The 18920-nt window shown below is 36.5% G+C and overlaps 1 pseudogene; it reads left to right on the forward strand.

Moving 5' to 3' along the window:
• The first annotated feature begins 16625 nt into the window (after positions 1–16625).
• On the forward strand, positions 16626–17312 carry LOC112321472 (ras-related protein Rab-13-like; annotated as a pseudogene).
• Positions 17313–18920: the final 1608 nt, after the last annotated feature.

The raw sequence follows: 18920 nt of genomic DNA on the forward strand, positions 1-18920 counted from the left end.
TGTTGAGTTGTAAGAGTTCTTTTTATATTCTAGATTTAATCCCTTATCAGATATATGATTTGTAAATATCTTCTCTTATTCAATGTGTTGCCTTTTTACTCTGTTAATAGCCCTTTGCTGCACAAAAGTGTTTAATGTTGATGAAATCCAAGTCACTCATTTTTGTTGTTGTTGTTGCCAGTGCTTTTGGTATCATCTGTGTTAAAACTTCTGTAATATTAGATCTTTTCTCAATTTGATCTAAAGAATTCATATGTTATGATGTTCTGGGCTTTAAGGAAAAACTTTCTTTATGAAGAAGCAAAAAAGATTGAGAACCAAAATGCAAAGAGTTCCTGGATCCATACGGGATCATTCTCTTGCTCATGGGTGCTTGTTTTATAATTCAAGGACCAAGAACTCACAAGAAAAATATACAGTTGCTGAATGAGCTCCCTGAAAAGACTATCTTCTCTCTCTCTCTCCTGAACTTCCCCTGCCAGTAATCGTTGGACATGGGCTGTTATGGTGTGGCGCAGAGTATAAGAAAAATATTGCCATGTAAAGGTATTATAATCTATAAAAAGATTTAAAGAACTTCATAGTTTTGAGTTGGGCTTGCAATGTACCATTTCCTAATTCCATGGTTTAGTCATCATGAGACCTTTATCATTTTTCAAGATTCTGCAATGACGACCAGTTTCTACTTTTGCTGTATTCATCTAGGAGATTGAGGAGGTCACGCTACTGAGAGGATATACTGCTAATAACAATAGTAACTTATTTCTAAATTCTGAATTTCTATGATAATAGTGGCTAAATAATGCTAGATGTTTTATGCAAACACTATTACTACAAAGTATTAGTGACAAAGGTAGTTTTTAATAAAATACTTCAGTGTAAATATCTTTGGAAACATACTAATAGCCATGTTTTCCTTTACACAGGAAAATATGTGCATTAATAGTTGTTTCACCATTCAAGGGTAAAGCATTGCTATAAAAACTGCATAAAGATAATAAATGTAATTAAAACCCTACAGAAAGGCTTCATGGGACTACTTTTCAAAGAAGCCCATGGGCCATACAAAATAAAGCAAAAGGATTTTTCTAAATGTAAAGAAGATATCCCTTACCTTACAAAATTTTAATGTAAAAGGCTTACAACCTTTGAAAGTATACCAAAAAAATGTATACGTTACACACACACACACACACACACACCTTGAATTCCCATGCCTGTTATTTAATCAGTGCTTTTTTATTCTTTCATTTTACTGTTCTGCTTTGAGAGAGATAACATTATCTTATTTTGCAATTGATAAGACTAAAATTCATAAAATTTAAGGAAGTTGCTTAAGGTTACCTTAAACCAAGATTTGGACTTTTTCTGGTCCCCAAACCAATCCTTTCATTCCATTATATCACAAGAACTTGTCAGGCTCACTCAAATCACTTTCATAAGAATTCATTAGCAAACACCCATTATTCTCTGTGGTGAAAACTTCAGGTAACAGATATGAGTGAGGAAGCTTCACTTCCTTTTCTTTAGAAGTATTGGGCAGAAAATGAAGTAGTCACAAGCACTATTACTTGACATGGGTACAGTCAAATGCGCTATATTCCCCACACGTTGGCCAAGGCCATACAACTCAGTCCTCGCTGGCGACTTTCATTTCTGAGGGAGGGTTTAGTACTGTAGCCATTACCTTTACAGCCTCGCTAGCTGGAACCTTCTTGCTCTTGGGGATCTGGCTCACCTAAGTACCATGTCGAAGCCTTTGTCAGAGTCCAAAATCTCCTGTTCAAATCCTGTGAGATTTCAGAACTACTCAATCTTCTGAGATAATCATAGTACAAATTCAAAATCTTGACCAGATTATCAACTAATTCCAGACTGTGTGTGCATTTAGAAATTTGTCAAATTTGTCATAGTTGGGGAGGAAAGAGGCCCATTGAAAACCATAAGGTCTTTTAAATCTCACTGATTTATCTCCCATACTCTTTAACTTTCTGTATCATCTCAAGCTTTTCCATTTTTTCACACAAAATAACTCTACTAGCATTTTACACCCTTTGGAAAACTCACCTTTCCCCCTATTTTCCCATTAAGGTATTTTCATAAAAAATTACAATTTTACTTGTTATGGGGAATTCTGCTAAATAAAATAGCTTGTTTTCATTATATATTTCTCTTCCCTCTTCTTCTCTCTTCTCCATTGTCTGAGGATATTGCATTTTATCAACTGAAAGGATTAATATTTAATTTAACTACAGTATAATCATACTCAACAACTGTAATTATTAACTATGGAAAAGTATTAAAATTTACTACAGTGGCTTTTCATTGCTGTAACTACTAAAAACACTAATACAGTATACAGGTCAAGATCCTATTTTTCCCTTATTTTTATTGTGGTGTCAGTTGTGATGGTTGATATTACCTATTGATACTCTTTGTCTCACTAGATGACTTTAAAAAAATGTTGACCCTTTTTATTAGGACTTTAAATGTTATGCTTAAAAAGAATTTGAGTCTCTTATTCTGTGATTGTTAAGTATTAATATCTCTTTTCTTTAAAAAAACTAAAATCTGTCAAATGTAAACACTATAAAATATATAAAATAAATAAAACATATGTTTGCATCCTTTGGGGATTTTTGCCAAGCACTGCATTATAATAATGCAGAGTTGGAAAGGTCATTAGTCATCATCTAATCACTTGTTCTTGGGAACACAGTCTGAAGAAATAGAACTATGAAATCTACAAATCACTTGTCTCCTTCTTGGGAAAAGTGACATGTGCCAGCCTGATAAAATAATTCTTACTGTAGGATTATAAAAATCCTTCCCAAGCATGTAGCCTGCATTTATTACAGTGAAAATGTGATTCTGGGTAAAAACATATCAGAAGAGCAGGACTTAGTCTGAAATAAATGGATTATGAGTATACATTATTGCCTTGGGTCTTGAAAACAAGTTATGCAACCATGAAGAAAACCTATACTTCCTTTATTATTATTGTTATTATTACTACTAGGTATTATTTTTTTGCTAGCTCTGGCCAAAATGCAAACTTTGTAAGTCTAAAACCAAGGCATATTTAGTTAGGGATCACTTGGGTGTTAAGAAAAAGCAGAACTTTGCCCTGGCTGGTGTGGCTCAATGGTTTGAGTGGCAGCCTGCAAATCAAGGGGTTGCCAGTTTGATTCCCAGTCAGGGCACATGTCTGGGCTGAGGTCTAGGTCCCAATAGGGGGGCACTGAGAGGCAACCACACATCAATATTTCTCTCCTTCTCTTTCTCCCTCCTTTCCCCTCTCTAAAATATAAAAAAAAATCCTTAAATAAATGAAGAAAAAGCAGAACTACATAAACAAAAGATTTCAGAAACCTATTCCTGAGAGTCTTTCAATTCTGGAGACAAATTCTAATGCTAGGGATGATAATATTTGTTTCCAAGTGAAAGTTTTATTAATATCTGATTTATTTTAATAAAATGAATTTGAGTCCTTTTGGAAACAAAAACTGGGTGCATTTATTGTATCCAGGATGAAATTCTACTCTCTGGGATAGCAAAAATCTTGTGTGCCTGTTGCAAAGTCAACAGAATTGGGAATCACCTGGATGAACCTCTCATTTTCGTAAGCCTCAGGGCAAAAGACTAGGAGAAATAAAGTATTTCTGCCACCCCGTGGGTGGTAGTTATGGCATAAGTACAAGGACTTGTCCTAGCAGATCATTTCCAAAGAGCGCACGCAGTGTACTGTAGGTGCTAAAATCTGTATCACTGTTCCATGACAGTGCTACATTAGTAAGTATTCATAATTTCCAAAAAAGATTATATTTAGTTATTTCTAGACAGAGGAGAAGGGAGGGAGAAAGAAAGAGAAAAACATGGATGTGCAAGAGAAAGATCAATTGGTTGCCTCTCACATGCTCCCAACTAGGGATCTGACCTACAACCCAGGCATGTGCCCTGATCAGGTATCAAACTAACAACTTTCTGCCTTACAGGACAATGCCCAATCCACTGAGCCACACCAGTCAGGGCAGTAAGTAATGATCTTATTCATCAATGACTGCACAGAATTGGAAGAAGAATGGAAGGCAACTATTACTCTACTCACACCAGAAAACACAGAGCTAATAACATTTCTGATTCAAAGGGTTAGTGGAACTTAATTATGGAGCAGACTAAGAATCAACAACAAGCATTCTTTGTGGTATAATGGTTTAAAAGCAAAGCAATTGGATATCTATCTATGAAGCAACACAACTATGCTGATTAAGAATGAGCACCTCCATCAAAATGGGAAAAATAAAAAGACAGAATTCCAAGTATTGGTAAGAATGTGTAGCAACTGGACTTCTAAAACTCTGTTGATGGGGGCATAAATGGTTCAATTTGGAAAACTGGCAGCATCTACTAAAGCTGACTTATACACATTACTTATGAGTCAGTAAGTCCTTTCTTAGGTAAACCTGATAGCAATTTGCACATATATTCCTAAAAAGACATCTAATGAAATGTTCACAGCAATGCTATTTGTAGTGGTGTTAAATTGGAAATTACTGAAAATTCTATCAACAATAGAATATATACATTAATTATGATATATTCTATAGGATTGCAGTGTTGACAATAAATTATAGTTATACACAAAAATATAGAATAATCTCCTGAACATATTATTGAGTTTAAAAAGCCAGGCACAAAAAACCTACATGCTATATTATCTCACTTATGAATAGAAGAAAAACAGGCTAAAAGCAATGTGTGCTTTTAGAAGCTGGAATTATGGTAAGCCTTGGGACATAGGATGTGATTAGGAAGAAACATGAAAGAGGATTCTGGGGCACTGGTGAAGTTCTGTAGCTTGACATGGGAGCTAGTACAGTTTGTTAAAACTCAGTGAGTTAAAAATGTGCACTTTTCAGTGTGTATGCTACACTTCAATCAAAATCTTAAACATGCTGTAAACAAGTGTGAAGAATAGAACACGGGTGAAAGGGAAAAGAGCTCATCACAGAATATGGACCTAGGGAATAGGATTGGAGGTGACTGTGGGTGGAAGACTACAATGGGGATGGTGAATGACAGGGCAGCGTCTTAATTCAGAGAGAGTAAGCTAGGGTGCAGCTGAAGATGGGCTTGTATCCTATCTTCGAGTTGGTCTGGATCCTCTGAGGAGATGTCAAGATAGGATTGCATATGCAAGAGGTTTATTAGAGTAAATGCATTGAGAAAAAATGAAAAGGGAGCTGGAGAGGGCTGGGAGAGTCATCAGACCATGATGCAGGTCTCATCCCAGAGGGAAGGGGTAAAAGCAGGTTGAGTAGAGGCATCTTGGACTGCAGTGTAGTTCAAAGGAAAGTTCTGTAAGGGCATCATGGAATCCTGGATTCAAAGTCAGCTGTCAGAGCAAATCTGCATCTCTCAGGAAGGGGCCTGCCATGGCCTGTCATGCTCAATTGTCAGCCACACTTGGGAAGGCTGGTCTTGGGGCAAAAGCAGTGATGGATTTCAGAGCATAGCATCTGAAACCAACAGTCAATTAGGCTCCTGGCAGTTGCAGGTCTGACACGTACATTTTCATGATTGCCTCAGTGAGGAAGATGGAGCTTGTGATACTGGTACGCTGGTAAAAGCTTTCCAACATAAGAGTCCTGATTTTTAACATTTGCCAATTAGTGAGGTGTGAATACTTTCACCATTGCTCTTTTCAAGTTACCATGGTTTTATAACTGGCTGGTAAAGTTTCTGAGTGTCTAAGAAATAAACTCTCAAGAGCCAGTATCAGCCAGCACACCACTGCTTATAAAGTTGTCACCACAAAGGCAGAGCCAAGTTTACAAGAAAAGTAAACCTCAGACCATGTTCAAGATAGAGGGTATTATGTTTGATTTGTTTTTCTTAAGGAAGATAATTGGCTAAAAGCTGTCATAGAGAGGATGGTTCCCCGAGTAGGCTGACAGAACTTTTAAGGAGGACAGTTCTACGTCTTGTGGTTTGTGGCTTGTACATGAGATGGGTATCTGCAAGTCCTTACATGGGCGCCTCCGCCTTGGTGAAGCCAGGTCTGCACCGTGCGCTCACTATGATTCCCTTCTCTCCTATTTTGACATAGTTTAATCACCTGAATATTGGCTCACAATAATGACTCTAGTAACTCTTCAATACTCAGATATTAGAAAGGAGGGGAGGGTAAGAACAATGAAAGCAATCACAAATAGCAAATATTGATATAAGCTTAATAAAAAATAATGCCTTATGCATTGATTCATCCAATCTCAGCTAACCAAGTGCCTTCTTTCAAAACTGATAATTGGCTCTTGCACTCAAGGGTCGACCCAGATAGGAGATGTGCGCTTTCACTATTATACAGACCCCACGTGACTAGCCAAATGTGTTGGTCAATGGGGCCTCCAAATTTTGAGTTGTCTAATTTTTTTGTTTGGGCCACAGTGAAGGATCAACTATAGCTCATGCGCTCTAATTCACAGCACGTGAATCAGCCAAGGTAAAAGTCATCTTGTTAAATGAGTGGGTGCCAGAATGTCAGTACCTTCTAGCCCATTGATGGTTCCTTCTACCCCTGAAAATATTTCATTCTGCATTCCCCTTACCCTGCTTTATTTTGTGTTTGTCTGTAGCATTTATGACCTTTACCATGCTTGTAATTTACATATTTATCATGTTTATTATTAGTTATTATTCTTCACTAAAAACTATTTATCTATTTTGTTCACTTTTGAGACCCTGATGTCTCCAACAGTACAACTCTGCTTAGAACTATGCAAAGATTAATAAATATTTTGAAAAAGGAAGAAAAATGAACTTTTGGTTTTGCAAGATGACAGACAAAATTTTAAAAAATATCATTTTTCTTCAAATGCCAGAAGTGTTGGATAAATATATAGAAAACCTTGCTATGACTTTGTGCATAAAATAGAGGGGATCCTCATAAAACTTATATAACAAGTGAACCAGCAGTGGCTAGTAATGGCACCATCTCCAACTAAATTGCATTAATCATGATGGAGAACTATAACCCTCACTACCAGTTACAGGGGTATCTGATCAATAATACCGTTTCTCTCTTTCCCATGTCCCTTCCTCCTCATCTTTAACCTCTTCCTCCTTCTTATTCCTTTCCTTTTAAAAAATTTTGTCTTTCAAATATTTACCATAGGGTGGCTATTTATGATTTAGTGACTCAGGGACTTTCACTGGTCCCACACATCCCTTAAAGGACAGGACTAAGGTGTCATCAGTGGCCCCACATGAAATAGCTGTAAATCAATGACTGCCTTAAAATTTCCCTCAGTAATTGGCCTATTTATTGCCATTTTGTCACAATCTTTCTTTATATTAGAAATAAATATAATAATTCATAGAATTTTTAAAAATCTGTATTTATTTACAAATATTCTAGGGAAGACCAATTTACTCTAAGATGATGTAATGAGTTTAATTATGTCCAAAGCTTCCTTACTCAAGTTTGTATGTTGATTTTATAACCCTTAGTATCTCAGAAAAAATTAGATCTTTTGGTATAGCATCATTGCAGTTTAATTAGTTAAGGTAACATAAGGTCATACTAGAGTAAGTTTGGCTCCTAAGCCGATATAACTGACATCATATAAAAGGTGGAAAATTGGACACAGGCACACACACAGGGGAACTTCCATGTGCAGATGAAGATGTAGATCGAGGGGGTGCTTCTACAAGCCAAAGAAAGCCAAAGATTGCCAGCAAACTGACAGAAGTGAGGTGAGAAGAGTGGAACAGATTCTGTCTCACAGCCCTCAGAATGAACGAGCCCTGCCAACAACTCGACCTTGTACTTGTAGCCTCTGGAACTAGGAACCAATAAACTTCTGTTGTTTAAGCCACTCAGCCCTGGCACTTTGTTTCAGCAGCCTTAGCAAGTGAATACAGACTATATTAAAAAATCAGTAGAAAATACTTTAGTGACAAGCAGTGTTGTGTACTTGTTATGACGGAGTTAAGTGAGACAGTGAACATTCCTCCTTTACAGAGAACCCGATATTACAACATTTTGTAACAAAGATATTAGCTGGAAGTTCTCACAATATATGGAAAAGGAGAATTGAAAAAATTTTAACAACAGGAGCTCATGACAAGACTGATATAGTATTAAATCCTTATTCTGCCAGTGCATAGTCATGTGGGCTTGCACGAATAATCTGAAATTTTGTTTCTTCACTCTTGAAAACAGTAGATGCTACTTGCAGCATAGAGTTATAATAAAAATTATAAAACATGGTAAGTGAATGACACATAAATAACAATTAATAAAGGGTAATAATTTTCAATGTATACCCCTAAGTAATATGAAAGGCCTCAAATCCTAAAGATATAAATTTTCTTAAAATGATTTATAAGTTCAGTATCTCAACCAAATTTAAACTGGGATTTCATAGACCTTGACAAGTTGATCTAAAATGGATATAAAAATGGGTCCAAGATGGCCAAGACACTTATGAAGGAAAAGGAGGGGAAGCTAGCCATCCTGGGTCTCAGGATCTACTACAGATCTATAGCAAGTAAGACAGAGTGGCAAATACAGTGAGAGACAAGTAGGTCGATGCAGCAGACAAGACAAGAGAGCTCGGACATGACACAGGCAAGGAGCATGGGCACATTTCAAAGGCAATGCGGGAAATGGGTGAAGAAAGGAAAGGTTATTCACTATCAAGATAAAAAAGTTATCTATTTATTTTAAAAAATTAAAGTGAGTTCTTTATATATTTTGGAGATCAGGCCCTTGTCAGGAACTACTATAAAGGACACATGTACAAAATCAAGGGGGAGGGTGGAGATGGGGGAGGGAGGGGGGTTCAGCTGGGGAGGGGTGGAGGGATGGGGAGAAAAGGCACACAACTGTAATTGAATAACAATAAAAAATGAAAAAAAAATAAAATAAATAAAAAATTAACGTGGCTCCTTACCTCATAGCATGAACACACACACACACACACACACATCCAAGTGCAATCTTTAAAACTCTGAGAAGAAAATATAAGTGAATGTTTTTTGATCTTCAGATGGGGAAATATTTTAAAAATAAATTGTAAAAAGCACTGTCCAATAATGAATAGCTATGCTCTCAGAATGATAACTTCCCATCTAAAATACAATTCTTTTGCCCAGAGCCATTTCAGTTTACATCTTTTGTAGTGAAATCTACCAAACACATTAAATTAGGTAAAGAAAATAATATACGAATGTAGGAATATTTAATGAGAAACTTATGTTTTATAAGCAATGTCAGAAGATTTTGTATTTCTATGAATGAAGATTCTGACCTACAGACTGAAATCATGAAAAAATAAGAGCAATTGTTCTCTCAGCATTTTTATCTATATAGATTAAGGTATTAATCATATAAGAGCATTAAATGGTTATAGAGTAGATATATTAATTTTTATTTTCAACTGAACTGACTTATAAGTCACTGATAAGAGAATTCCAAAATTGCTCGTTGACCAAAACAGTATCTTTTGACATCTGTGGACCCTTGTTATCAGGTTCTTAAGTGAATTTTTGTTCCTGGAGAATAAGTTCCCTCATTGTTCCTAAAAGATTAAATTATGTTTAAGGAGCTGTTCAGTACTACCTAGCCGAGTGATTTTTCTCTTTGGGGCAAAATAGATATTCAGAAACGCAAAGGGAAGTACTTATCTATAGACAACTTGCTTAAGGTCTTCTCAATTCTAGACACTTCCTGTTCAGACACTTGGTTCTGATTAAATATCACCCCCAGATTTTACACACACACACACACACACACACACTAAAGGGTACACTCAATTGACAGTGGAAAAATGCTGTGTGCACCAACAATACAGAAGCCACATTTCTGGATGATAGCATTCCATGAGGTGTTCAACAAAGTCCACAGTTTGACTGAAGTAGGTGGTTATAAGTGACAGATATGCTGAGTGGGGAAAAACCACCTTGTGATCACTGTTGTACTAAGATTAAATAATTTTATTCATTATATAAAAATGATACTGCTGAATATCAGCCTCAAGTGCCAAAGCAATTTCTTAGAAACATTGTTTCTTATATATGCTTCATGTCACCACCAAGGAAGGACAGACCAGGGAATTTTAAGATAGGGAGTTGACCCTCAGGGGTAATCAAGATACCAATGAAGCATCGCTATAAATTTATGGTGTTTTCTTTCTTTAAAGTGTAACTGGAAGTTCAGCTAGCTCACTCTCTCTAGTCCCCTTCAGATCCTCTGTCAGAGCAGACATTGACCCATCCAGTTTTAGAGGGAAGATGGAGACTCCTGAGAGAGCTGAGCAGTGGAAAACGTGATGTATGCAAATGCAACTCTTGAGTTAACAAGCTTAGTTCTCATAGAACTGGATCATAAAATGATTTTCTGTTGGAAGGCATTCCCTCTTAGGTGGAAAATTAAATATTCTGTAAAGTCACTAAACTTTTATTTTGTAAAACACAAGAAATTTAGTGAAGAAAAATAAATATGCTTAATATAGTTACGGAAAACAAATCAAAATTGCTATTATGACAGAGCCTTACTTTACACTAGTAATCCTGTTTTTCAGGATAACTCCTTTTCTTGTCTATAGAAGTATTCTGATGGGAAAAAGTAGGAAGGACCTGATTTACAAACAGCAGCTTATTTAGTATTTAATTTAATTATAGATAATAAATAAATTATCATTCTGTCACAACTAACCAACATTATGCCAAAAAAAATAGGAGTGGTTATTAGAAGGCTAGAAGTTTTATATATTTTATATATAGTTTTCATATATTTTACATATTTTGTAAAACTAAAAGATTGTTTTCTTTGCTTGAAGCTATTTCTAGCTAGAGGTAAGGGAGCATAAAAAGAGTAGTCTCCAATTGCCACACTTATAAGAAAAATTAACCTTAAGGTTAAAATTACAAGTTGAAAATCTTCCCCTTTGAGGGTCTTTTATAACTAGAACTCTTAAATGAAAAAAAAAATGAGGCTAATTTTATTCTCTATTATTTAAAATCAGGTTGCAAGTATGAAACATTGAATAGTAAAACTGTTAGTGAACAAAAATGGGGTTTGGCTTCCTGTTGCCACCCATAGGCAAATTCTGGAGGCAGAGGTTGGGGAGGAAGAAAAGAGGTCTTTATTAAAATGTTGCACAATTTGGGAGGATGTGGACTCCCCATCTCCAGGCTCATCTCTTCCGCAAAACACAAAGGAAGCCCAGCTATTCCCAAAAGGATCAAAGCCCAAAACAATGACCAGAATTCTTAGAGCCCAAGGCAGCTAAGCAGGTGGCTCTCCATCTTCAGGCACCCTCCTCCTGGACACAGACACACCTCCTGGAGTCTGTGTGTGTTGTTGGAGCTGCTATTCACCACGTGGCTTCCAGGACAGGCTGATCCCACAAACGCTCTGGAGGAAGACAGCATGTTTCTCCCTTCCCTTAGTTTATATTTCAATTAATAATTTTTTTTAGTAAGTGCTCAATGAATATTACTTATTATATTTATTTATTTTTATTTAATCATATTTTTCCATTACCATTTAGTCCCCTTATGTCCTTCTCCCCCTAGCAACTTCTAAAAGTTCTAAATAATACTGTAATTTTAAAATCTTTTATACTGTGATTATTATAGCTAATGTAGATTGCTTTGTGCTAGCCATTGTGCTAAGGTTTCTATTTTCATAGTAACCCTACAACGGAAGTACTATTATTTTATACATTTAACAAATGAAAATACTGAAGCACAGAGAAGTTACACGATGTGCCCATTGTTATATCACGGGGATGTTAGAGAGCTGAGATTCAAAGCTAGAAAGTGTGAGTCTGGCCCAGAGCCTGCCTTGTTCTCTGAAACATGATGCTATACTGTCTCTCTGTGAGATGAATAGGTAGGTAGAGAGGTAATAGTGAGGTTTATTAGAATAGGTTAAGAGAACATGTATGTAATATTGAGGAGTAAGACTTGAGACTCAGGATAGAAATAAAACAAACTGTAAAACTTTTTTTACTAAGTTTCAGCGAAATTAAATTAATGTGTAAATGGTCTAACAGATTAATTTTAAACACAGTGAATGTCTTATTCTTCTACAATTGGTATTCAAAATATATCACAAAATGCAACATATCAATGAGAAATGCAAACAATCCAATAGAAAACTGAATAAGAATATTAAAAAATAATTTACAGAAAACTTAGTAGAAATTTAGTTTCATTAGTTATCAAAAAAATTTTAAACTGCAATGAGATAGTATTTCATATCTGTCAGGTGTGGGACAATTGGTAAACCTGGTAACACTGACTTTGATGAGGGTGTGGGGAAAGGAGATCTCAGACATGACTGGAGGAAATATAAATGCATAGAGGCTCCTTGGAATGCAGTTTGGCAATACATAGTTGAAGTTGAAGACATGCCCATCTTACCCTTCTGAGCGTCTATCCTAGATAAATTCACCACCATGTACATAAAAAGGGACATATAAGAATGCTCATGAAATACTGTTGTGTCGGTAAGAGCAAGATGTGGAGACAACTACTGTCTCTCAGCAGTCAAACGGCTAAATGATCCCATCACACAGAACTAAAATGAAACAACTCAATTTAATTGGATTAACATGGGTAAGACTTTAAAACATATTTTGGATTTAAAAAAATAGCACGTTCAGTACACTACCATTTTCTAACATGTAAATACCACCAAGTAATTGTTCTGCATCTATTATTATAGAAACATGCATGTATAGTAAAGGTTTAGAACATTAATGAGACTGACACTGTCATTCTAGGATTTGGGCTTATGAAAGGGGAAAATGATTGATGAATAAGGCTTCAGTATGTATATATTTTTTTTAATTAAAAAAAAAACCCTGAAACAAATACAAAGAAATGTTAGTATTTCTTAATCTCAGAAGTAGATAGATAGGTATGTGCCATATGCATATATATATATATTTTTTCTTTTTACTTTTTTAAATAAAGGTTTTATAATTGAATGTTAAAGGGCTTAATATGTTTATGGAATTTTTCTCTTAAAGGGAAAGAGAAAGGAATTGAAATACTTCCTTCATCAAAAATCCCTTTGAGTTTTTATTTGCTAAACTTCCTTCTTCCTTGTTATGGGTATTAGTAATCTTAAACCATATTTACTTCTGTGGTTTCATTCTGAAAAAGAAAAATTCACTGGTTTAGATAAAGTTCTCTATTAACCTAGATTCCAAGCTAGCATTTCTAATAGGAAAATATTTTTTGCAGGGAAAAGCCAAAACATTTTGATGTTGACACAACTCTGGTGAAATCACATAAAGGTCACCAAGCCTGTGATCCTTCACAGTGTTGGCAATGTGAGACTTGCAACTATTAGGTCTCGTCCATCACTTGGTGTAGGTCTTTGGAACAGAGCGGACATTTTCTGAGAACATGCATGATACTGTTCCAGGACTAATACTTACTTAATGTGTGGCTTTTACTTATTGTCAGACTTTTACTTTGAGAGGCTATTTCAATGAAAATGTATGATTTTGCACATATAATAAAAAACATCTAACATGTATTATTTGAAGTCCTTGTAATAAAAAAATACTTCCTGAAAATTACTTTTCAATATGTAAAATTTATATTTGGTATATTGCATTGGCCAAAAAGTCTGTTTAGTTTTTCCATAAAATAAAAGATATATTTTTCATTTTCACCAATAAGTTTATTGATTTGGATATTTTGAGCATGTTGACTATCTCCTGTGTAGTATAATGTTGATAGTTCTCAATTAATGTCTCGATTTGATTGCTATCAACTTCAACTGGTGTACCCAACCATGGAGCGTCATCCAGAGAGAAATCTCCAGCATGAAATTTCACAAACCACTTTTGACACTTTGATCAGTCACAGCACCTTCTCCATACACTACACAAATCTTTTTTGCATTTCAGTTGTGTTTTTACTTTTCCTGAAATAATAAAGCATAACATGCTGAAAATATGTATTCTCTTCCATCTTTGATATTAAGAAGGCTACACAAAAATTCCCCAATTTTTGATAAGTTTTTAAAATGAACTCTGATATGATTCAATACAACCTAACAAAATTGTTTTGAATGAAGTTACAGACAACTAAGCGTTACTAGAGCCATTACAGAAAAAGCCGAACAAACTTTTTGGCCAACCCAATATTTTACATACGATCTCTAGAAGCTGGTTGTAGTTGATGCTCTTAAGTACTCCACTAAATCATTATAAAATATGATTCAAAATACATCACTGCTTGACGATTTGTTTTAAATCACTAGAGAAACATGAAAAACATACTACTTTTGTTTTTCTTAATTTTAAGTACATATACTTAATTTTAAGTACATATTACATGTTAAGCCAAAAGAAATAAAACCTTTTAAGCTTGAGGGAGAAAATGTCATAAATGGTGACATTTTAATATTTTCATATTTTAAATTTATAAAATTGTATTGTACTTACTAAATACCTTTTAAAATTAACCTTTTTTTTTTTGCTTCACATTTACCGTGTCATTTATCTTTAAAACATGACAAGTTTAAGAACCTTTTAAAATTATTTTATTTGGCTCTTTTTTAAAAGATATTTATTTATTTTCAGAGTGAGGGAAAGAGAGGGAGAAAGGAAGAGAAACATCAGTGTGCAAGAAATACACCAGAGTTGCCTGTCACACGTTCCCAACTGGGGGCCTGGCCTGCAACCCAGGCATGTGCCCTGACTGGGAATCGAACCTATTTTATTTGTCTTGGCTGGGTAGCTCAGTTTGTTGGAGTGTCATCCTGTACACCAAAAGGGTGCGGGTTCGATTCCCCATCAGGGCACATACTTAGATTGTGGGTTTCATGTGTGTGTGTGGAAGGCAACCCATCTATTTCTCTTTCATACAGATGTGGTTTTTTTTTTCTCTCTCTCAAATGAATAAAAAGCATGTCTTCTGGTGAGGATAAATAAATGAATAAATAAATAAATAAAAATTATTTTATTCAAATCATGTTTTTCAGAAGACTCTGTGTTAGTCATCTTCGAAAAATTTGCATGTCATTGGTGAGCCTCACTTGCTGGAAGGAAAATTTCAGACAGCTTGGGTGTCATCTGAGCCTCAGAAACAACAAATGACGAAGCAAAGTGGTAGGAAATGCCCCACATTCTATGGGTGACTGAGTGAATGAATCAACTAAGTATACTCTAACATTGTCAACAGGAATCTTGGGTCTATAAATATTCTGAATTTTTTATTGGAGGAACAGATGGAGTCTGGACAATATTCACGGCTCCAAAAGAGGGCGGGCTTCCATCGCCACACACAAGACCTGAAGTTTTGAAATAAGATGGCACTTTGTTTCTCATTTGTGTCAAATCCGAGAGGTTGCCACATGGGCATTTCATTTGCATAAGGAAATGAAAAAAGCAGATAGATCCAGATATAGTATCCTACATACAGTAAAAACCATCTCTTTTAAAGTAGCGATTTTCAACCCTTTTCATGGCATGGCAAGTATAAACTAATTATTAAAATTCTGCAGCACACCAAAAGTTATGTGACATTTTTTGCTGATTGGACAAAAAGTAGGTATACTTTTTATTTACAAAAAAAGTAATTACCTAGCCTTTTTGCTCTAAAGTGACTTTTTAAAAAATACCAGGTGCTTGTACTTGTCTACAAAGACTTCTGGTACCAAGAGTTAACCAGCTGGACACAGTCTTGTTACGTGGCATGACCAGTACGGTGCAACTCTCTTATACGTCCTATGTATCTGTGGTTCAAGACAGGGCACTCGCACCAATGCCAATCACTGTGCTGGCTGTTATCGTTTTTTTTATTTGACAATATAAGAGGAAAGAGGTCAGTGCTCCTGACTAAGTAGTCAGGTATTGCATATAAAAAACTTTTAAAAAACTTCTTGCAGCACACTGGTTGAAAATCTCTGTTTTAAAGTAGTGTTTGATGAATTTTGATAAAGATATCAATCCATCTAGCCACTAAAGATCTTGAACACCTTTTCATGTGTTAATTGGCCAATTACATACTTTTTCCTATGATTACCTATACAAAACTTTCCCCTACTTATTATTAAATGGTCTGTCTTCTTATTAATGAGCTGTATGTTATATAATTTGCTCATGAATCTTATAAGATATATGTATCACAAGTATGTTCTCCCTGTTTGTGACTTTGACTCTTCATTTTCTTAGCAGTATTGTCTGAGAAGCAGCAAATTTGAATTCTGATGAAGTCAGATTTAATAATGTTTTTTCATTTATGACCTAGTACTTTTACCATGTTGTCTAAAAAATGTTTACACCAAGTCCACCAGTATCTTCTTCTGTGTTTTCTTTCAGAAATTTGCTAATTTTAATTTTTATGCTTAAGTGTATGAAACATTTTAAGTTAATTTTTGTGTTTGATATGCAGTGAAGATCAAAATTCATTTTATTCCATGTGGTATATTTAGTTGTTTCAGCGCCATTTATTAAAAAGATTACCTTTCCCCCATGGAACTACCTTGGCACCTTTGTAGAAAATCAGTTGACTGTATATGTGTGTTTTAAAGGTCACTGGTTAAGAATTCAGCTCCTGGGACTCCTCCCTGTGCTCCCTAAGTGTCTGACATGGCCAAAACCTATGACCACCTCTTCAAGTTGCTGCTGATCCAGGACTCAGGGATGGACAAGGCTTGTCTCATCATTTGCTTTGCAGAGGACAACTTCAACAACACTTCCATCTCCACCATGGGAATTGATTTCAAGATCTGCAGTGTGGACATGGAGGGGAAGAAGATCAAACTGCAAGTCTGGGACACAGCTAGCCAAGAGTTATTCAAGATGATAACTACTGCCCATTACCATTGAGCCATGAGTCACTCAGAAGACAGAGGGAAGCCTAAACAGGGAGTATGGTCCAAGGCTCCACTGTGAACTCTGCCATCCTCCAGGGCATTATTCTATTATGTGACATCATAAATGGGAAATCCTTTGAGATTATTCAGAATTGGATAAAGAACATCAAAGAGAATGCCTCAGCTGGGGTGGACCACCTACTGCTGGAGAATAATGTCACATGGGGGCCAAGAGGAAGGTATAGAAGCAGCAGGCAGGTAAGTTGGCTCAGGAGCACGGAATCTGATTTTTTGAGACTAGTGCCAAATCCAGTATGAATGTGTATGAGGCTTTCAGTTCCCTGGCATGGAACATCTTGCTCAAGTCTGGAGTCCAGAGATCAGGAAACAGCAGCAAGCCCTCCAGCAATGACTGAAAACTTGTGACTAAAAGAATACGAACAAGTGCTTCTTGGGTTGAGATCTCCTTTGTGCCTCCCCACCTTATGCCTAGAGGATGAACCTGAGGGAGGGAGGGCTGAGAAGCTGTATGGAGGAGAAATAGTAGGTGGGGCTTAGAGAGGTAAAAATGGGTAGATGGTAAAAGAATGGGGAGAAAATAAAGAAGAAAAGAGGAAAGCAAGAGAAGGAAAGAGGAAAAGAAGGAAAGGAGGTAGACTAAAGAAGGAAGAAGCAAGAAAGGAAGAAATTGAGGAAGTGAAAAAAGGTGAGAAAGAAGTAGGAAGAGAGGAAGGAGAAAAGGAAGGATAGATAGCCCTGGGCCTCAAACCTTCCTTGGGTTTTCAGGGCAAATATAAATGTAAATATATAATTTGAAAGGATAAAGCAGGTACTATTTGCTATTGTGGCACCATTTGCTGAGCAGGCCTGTGACCTTGTTAAGTGAGACTGCCATTTTACTCTTCTGAGCTTGTGTTCCCAGAACTGGAAATTACTGGAAGGCAGGGACAGAACGTGACTGACCACGCTGCACAGCCTCAGGCAAAAGATAACATTGGAACAAACTGGAGCTTATGAAAACCAATCAAAATCTCCAGTGTTACGATGCCCCCAAAAGCCCAGGGGCTACGTGACAGCAGCCCTCCACCCTTTTTTGATGTAATTATAATCCAATGAAAGCCCAAAGCCCCACCCCTCAAAGCTGGTGTATCTCTCCACACCATGCCCCTCTCCCATCCTGGAGAGTGAATAAAAACTTTGCTCTCTGCACTTTCTTCTCTTTGTGAATTCTTTCACAGCCTGTGTCACCCTCCACCATGATGTAATTGATTTATTTTGTTACTGGATCAGGATTTAGGGTCCTGTAAGAGGCTGGCTCAGAACCATCCTCTGAAAGTTTGGTCCTGTCAGTCTTATGGTCTTTCTCAGTATTAAAGGCCACCATTTGCACAAATGCCCTCAGGCTAGGTACCTTTCATCATTGTCTGAATTGCTTTCTACTCATAAACCTAATTCCTATGTCTACAGGGGTAGGGCCACCTGTATCTGCCTGGGTTCCTGTGATGCTGGGACAAGTCCTACAGCTTTCTCCTTTCACCAGCTCTTTAATTGACAAGGAAAACAGCAAAGAACAGAGATTCTCTGAACTTGAAGGTATGGATTTTTTCTTTCTAGTATGAGTTTAGAGGATTGTTTTGGGCAGAGCCTTCTCCAGGAGGTTGCAGGACTTTTTTAAAATTTATTTATTTATTTTTATTCAGTTACAATTGTCTGCATTTTCTCCCCTTTCCTCCACCCCACCCCAGCCAGTCCCACCTCCCTCCCCCACCTCTACCCTCCCCCTTGATTATGTCCTTATGTCCTTTATAGTAGCTCCTATAGACCCCTCTCCCCACTATCCCCTCCCCACTCCCCTGTGGCTATTGTTACAATGTTCTTAATTTCCATGTCTTTATTTTTTAATTTTTATTGTTATTCAATTACAGTTGTATGCCTTTTCTCCCCATCCCTCCATCCCACCCCAGCTGAACCCACCTCCCTCCCCCACCTCCACCCTCCCCCTTGATTTTGTCCATGTGTCCTTTATAGTAGTTCCTGTAATCCCCTCTTCCCACTGTCCCCACCCCAC

The sequence above is a fragment of the Desmodus rotundus genome, chromosome 4 (assembly GCF_022682495.2).
Source record: "Desmodus rotundus isolate HL8 chromosome 4, HLdesRot8A.1, whole genome shotgun sequence".
Classification (NCBI taxonomy): Eukaryota; Metazoa; Chordata; class Mammalia; order Chiroptera; family Phyllostomidae; genus Desmodus; species Desmodus rotundus.